Genomic DNA, 6,674 nt, shown 5'->3' with positions numbered 1-6,674 from the left:
GTGGGTAAGGCTACACCCCCTCTCAACCGACCATGATACAGTGAGAGATGGGTCCTACTGTTATACGGCCCTCATGCGCTCATATAAATCCACTCGTTCTCAACGTTGGGGCATCCTTTAGTACTAAGAGGGTTTATAAAATTTCACCCAGGGCCATCTATGGCAGCCTGATGCTAGTAACAGATTTTCAGTGTCTCATCTGGCCATCCACGACATGACTGTGGAGGCTACGGCCTTGATGTCGCTAGGGCGTACAGTAATCACAACACAAAATGTAAGATGTATGAGTCATACAATCTAGTCATGCATCAATCCCGCCCATACTATACACTCATGTGAGATGATCTCCACCTATTAGGGAGTCCATAATAATCTGCCCAATAACATATGTAATGGTCAACCACATCTTATAACAAACATGCAGATGATGTGTATGGGCATATATCATGATGTTATGCTGTCACATACTCATAATCGATATCAATAACCGACATCGACAATCGGCTTCGATAATCGGCATCAACAATTGGCCTCGATAATGTGGACGTTTAACCAACATTACCCCCAAGGAGTGACCTTCATAGGGTCAAACATGTAGTGCGCTCATGGCCTTACACAAGGGCCTAATATACAACACCATGGGCCTCACTCAAGAGCTTAATACACATCACGATGGGCCTCTAACATGGGCCTAATATACATCACAATGGGCCTCATCACATAGACCTCATATTAATCACATTAAACCTTAAACACTAGCTAAATACACATCATAATGGGCCTCAAATACTGGCTCTATATACATTACATTGGGCTTCGACAATCGGAATCGGCCTCGACAATCAGCCTTGACAATTGGAATCGGCCTCAACAATCAGAATTGGTCTCGACAATCGGAATCAGCCTCGACAATCAGAATCGGCCTTGACAATTGGAATTGACCTTGACAATCGAAATCAGCCGACAATCGAAATCGGCCTCAGCAATCGAAATCAACCTCGACAATCAGAATCGACCTCGACAATTGGCCTCGACAACCGAAATCGGCCTCGACAACCGAAATCGGCCTCGATAATCAAAATCAGCCTCGATACTTAGACTGGACAATCGGAATCGGTAAGAATGGGCCTAATAAGGCCTAAGGGAAGGTCACAATGTGGACATTCAACCATCATTGCCCATCAATGTAGACGTTTAACCAACATTGCTCCCAAGGAGTGACCCACATAGAGCTAAATGTATCGTGGGCCCATGGCCTCATCATACAAGTCAAAAATACATCAATGATCCTCAACGCATGGCCTATAAATTATGTCACAATGGGCCACTCATACAGGCCTAATATACATCACAATGGGCCACGACCCATGGGCCCCAAATACATCACAATGGGCTACGACCCATGGGCCTCAATATTCATCATGATGGGCCATAACCCATAAGCCTCAATATACATCAAGTGGGCCATGTATCTAGGCCTCGCATACATCAAATGGGCCACGTGACATGGGCCTAATACATATCAAAATGGACCGCACGATATGGGTCGAATCATATGGGCCAAATCAAATGGGCCGTATCGAATGGGCTGAATCAAATTGGCCAAGTCAAATGGGCCGAATCATATGGACCAAGTCAAATGGGACATATCAAATGGGCCAAGTGAAATGGGCCGAATCATATGGGCCAAGTCAAATGGGCCGTATCAAATGGGCCAAGTCAAATGGGTTGTATCAAATGGGCCATTCATATATAGTTAAAGATCATTTTAGAGCATTATCACAAAATGAATCATATCCCAAGGATCATCTGGACCATACCAAAAATGGCAGTGGTGATAATGATTTCCACTGTTGAATTCCAGTGGACCCCACCTAAGTATTTATTTTCCATCCAGTCCATTCATAAGGTCATAAGGACCTGAACAGGGAGGGAAAAATAAATATTATATTGATTCAAAACTCCTGTAATCCCAAAAGGGGTTTCAATGGTAGACGTTCAACTCCACTGTTCGCTGTAGTGTGGTCCACCTCATAACAGGATCTGTCTTATTTTGTCTCAAACCTGAGATGAGTCGCCAAAAGGATGAATGTGTGGATGAAATACATCCATAAGGTGGGTCCCACCCATCCAGCATGCTAGGCGACGCGACAAAACCCATACATCACGGTGGGGGGTGGGGAGGGGGTCCATGACCATGTCCATTAGATGGACGGTTAGGATAACATATCTACTGCACCGTTCAGCAACTAGACGGTGCAGATATGATCATACATCATGGTGCGGTCCACGTAGTGGCCCACCGATATAGTACTATAATGTATATTATATAATATATACCTACACAATGGTAGGAGGCTGCCCATACTCATCGTCCGGATCCATCTGGACAGTGCAAATAACATATTAAAGGTGGGTCCCACGTTGAAGTGGCCCACCATAGCATTTATTTATAATATAATATATTATGTTATTTAATATAATATATATATATCTTATATTATATATGTGTGTGTGAGTGGGAGGGTGTGAGAGGTGCCAACGTCTAGACTCTCTAGACGTTAGATGAACGGTGGATGGTTGGTGCTTACACCGATGTGGGCCCATCTCCACATGTGCAGTACATGTGGAGTGGTCCCCACTAGCTGCTGACATCAATATAGAGACATACATCATGGTGGGTCCACACGTGTGGCCCACATCATTTCCGGATCAAACTGATACTTGTGTTTTCCTTCATTTAGGCCCGTCCAAATGGACTGCCATGTGGGCCACTCAATGGACGGCAGGAATAAAGTATATACTTCATGGTGGGCCACACACACACATCGTCATCCATAAGAGAGAGAGAGAGAGAAAGAGAGAGAGATAATCGTGAGAGGGGAGGGACCCCGCCACTATGGGCCCTCCCTGTACATGCATACATCAAGATGGGTCCCACATATGTGGGCCCTCAAATCACAAAATCAAATAATAAGATCACCCACCTCAAGATCCCTTCTTCCTTCTTCCATCAATGCATTCCATAGCTCCAAAGAATGTGATCCAACGGTTGAGATGAGGCTTGGAGGGTGGAGATGTGAGGTAGGAAGGTGAGCCACATTAGGCTCTCATGGAGGTTAGATGATTGCTTGCTTGAGAGAAATTAGAGAGATAATTAAGAGAGATGAGAGAGATAAGAGATGTGAATGATGGGTGAGTAAGTGATAGAAGTACTTGTGTAAGAGAGATAATTGACTTTGGGATGGATAGTTGTACTTGGGGATGGGTATGAGTGATAGGAGTGATGTGTACTTAATTGATATGATTGATGGGATTGATGTGATGGATTCTCTTGGAATTGTAAATGCATGGGCTTTCTCGAACTGTACGCGGGCCCACATCTCCTGGCCCGGGTATCGCCTCGGCACGGGAGATGCGACATTGGAACTGCGGCAACAGCGCGGTCGCTAGAGTACAAATCTTGAGTTGAGCCGACTCTAGAATATGGGACATGGCTCAAGTGGGTCCCACGCAAACATCGATAACAGATCATGGGTCACCAAAATTCGACCGGGAGGACCGTAGATGACTATGGAATAGTACGATCTAGGATATGGGTCTTACATATTCCCTTAGGCTTCAACATAGCTCAGTTAACAGCAGCTACGCCCCATTCACCCTCACTTGAGACACCGGAAGCCCCAATAAAAGGCTAGCTCATGGAGGGGCCTCCGCCTATCACAGTCTATCCCTCTTCATCATGATTCAGAGAATTCTACCCCTCCTAGTCAGGGCAAAGAGATCGACCCAAGCAGTAGAAGAATCCTTAGAATTGCATTGCGTCCAACGAAATAGAGGATCAAAGGCAGAAAGGTAGTGGCTGAAACCAACTGGTATGGGAGACTCAGGACATTGAAGCGAAGGGGCGACTTGTCATCCAGATTTGTTCATTGATAAAATCCTTATTTGGAATGCACGCGGGGTGAAAAATTTACCCACAATTAAGACCATCAACAGATTAATCAGAGAGCTCCGTCCGACCATACTGGCAATCTTAAAACCTATGCTCGGGGACAAGAAACGTATCAACATGGGGTTGAAGTTGGGCTATCACTCCTCCTGCTCCAATGCCAGCCAGGGTTTGAAGATTTGGGTATTCTCGACATCGTTTGCCTGCTCAAGTTATAGCTGCCTCTAAGCAAATGCTGACCATGGTTATGCGTCGCCACAATGCCTCAGTTAAGGTATTAATTTCCTATTTAAACACGAAGTGCTCCAGAATCTTAAGGTAGAATCTGTGGGATGAGTTGGCTCAACTGAGCTTAGGCTGTGCCATTCCCTGGGTGGTGTGTGACGACTTCAACGCTGTGCTCTCTCAAGCTAAGCGATGTGGTTCTTCTTCTTTTGATGCTAAGAGTGCAGTGAAATTTGCAGAGGGGCTGAACAATGCTAGTTTAATTGATGCCCTCTTCTCATGCAACCGTTTTACTTGGTGTAATAGCCAATCGGGCCAACCTAGGGTCTGGGCGAGATTGGATAGAGCCTGCTGCAATGATCGCTAGCTGCGTAGCTTCCCATCTTTTCAAGTCAAGCACCTCTCAAGGCAAAATTCTGACCACGCCCCACTTTTATTATCTTTTCCTTCTCTACAATCTTCGGGCCCCAGAGGCTTCAGATTCCAATGGATGTGGTGTAGCCACAAGGGATTCCAAAACCTTATCAAAAGCACCTGGGCGTCTGCAACCTCAGGAGACCCAATGCAACTGCTTATAGGCAAAATGAAAAGTGTTAAACAGGCCTTGGAAATCTGGAACAAAGACATATTTGGGTATATCTTCCTAAAAATTCACAGCAGAACTTAACCAAGCCGAAGACGCCACTTAAGTCTCTATAGATCCTCTCACCTATCATGCGGTCCAGCAAGCCAGAGAGAATCTGTCTCACCTCGAGCTTTGTGAAGAAATCTTCTGGAAATAAAAGGCTAGAGTGCATTGGCTGTTAGAAGGAGACCGCAACACAAAATTCTTCCACTATTCAGCTACAGGTAGAGCTAGAAGATTAGCAATCTAAGAGATTAAATTGCAAGGGGGGCGGTAATTTCTAACCAATCAGAGATAAAGAAGGCTGCCCTGGAGTTCTTCCAGAACCCATTGAAAGCAGAAGCAGAGCTAAATTTGGGTGAACTGTTGGAATGCATCCCGCGGTCAGTTACCAGGGAAGACAATTAGATGCTTCTACAAGCCCCATCCATAAAAGAATTGCATGAAGCAATTAACGCCCTCCCATCTGATGGCGTAGCAGGGCCTAATGGGTTCTCAGGGGCATTTTATCAAGAATGCTGGGACATTATTCACATCGATCTTCTCAAAGTAGCCTACTTCTTCTTTAGTGGAGGCAACATCCCGAGAGCTCTCTCAGCCACGCTAATCTACCTTATGCCCAAGATAAGTGCCCCCTCTAACTTCTCTAATTTTGGACCAATAAGTTTATGTAATTGCTTGTATAAGATTTTTTGAAGATTATTGCAACAAGGCTAGGAAAGATCATTCCCAAAATAGTCTTCATAGAATAGGGTGCCTTTGCGCAGGGAAGGTCCATTGCGGAAAATTGCGCCCTTATGCAGGAAATCTTCTGCAACAACAACAAAAAGGTCAGGGGAGGTAACATTCTGCTGAAGTTAGATATGGAGAAAGCATATGATCAGCTCAACTGGAATTTTCTCAAAGAGGTTCTCTCTAAGTTCGGTTTCCACCAAGGTTAGATTTCGACAGTGGAAAACTGCAAGACGAGCTATTGGTTCTCTATTCTTGTCAATGGTGAAGTAGCCGACTTCTTTCAGTCTTTAAGGGGCCTCAGACAGGGTGACCCCATCTCCCCCAGGCTATTTGTTCTTACAGTTGAAGTCCTCAGCCATGGGTTCTACTAGCTTTTGGTGGGAGGTTCTTGCCAGCCCTTTAAGACGCATGCTAATTGCCCAACGGTCTCCCACCTCCTCTTTGCGGATGACACGATTCTATTTATGAATGTATCTAAAGTTTCCTTGAGAAAGATTAAGAATTTCTTGAACAACTTTGAGAGCATATCAGGTCAAAAAATCAATACAAGCAAAAGTTTCTTCATCCCTTTGTCCATGATGTCCGAGGCTGGGAGCAGAGCAGCCTTATCTATCCTTTGCTCACTAGCAAAAAAACAATCAAAGGCGATGGACTATGATAATTTTTGGCTACGGATATAGACCGTAGCTATTTTACTATAGCTTAAATCCGTAGCTAAAAATAATCAAACTGTAGGTAAAAGTTGACACCACTACTAGTACCCACAACCTAGGATGACTCCATAAGGGACTTTACGATGCACATTAAAATGTGTGCTACATCTAATACGTCTATTCATTTTGAAAGAGTATTTTTGGGCAAGAGCTCAAAAAAGGAAGTAGATTGAAGGCTCAAGTGGACCACATGATAGAAAATAGTGGAGATTAAATACCTATCATTGATCGATGGTGTGTTTCAAGTTGACCTTTGAATTGCCTATATTTTGGGGTCATTCCCTATAAAAAAAATTAAAAAATTAATGGATGGAGTGGATATATGAAATGTATCATGATGGATCCCACAAAACCGCCCTTGAGAGGGTCGTTTGTCCTTGACTGTCAAAACTGTGTGAAAGTGGATGTGCGGTAAACGGCTACG

The sequence above is a fragment of the Magnolia sinica genome, chromosome 12, assembly GCF_029962835.1.
Source record: "Magnolia sinica isolate HGM2019 chromosome 12, MsV1, whole genome shotgun sequence".
Lineage (NCBI taxonomy): Eukaryota > Viridiplantae > Streptophyta > Magnoliopsida > Magnoliales > Magnoliaceae > Magnolia > Magnolia sinica.
Note: the sequence above shows the minus strand (reverse complement) of the source record.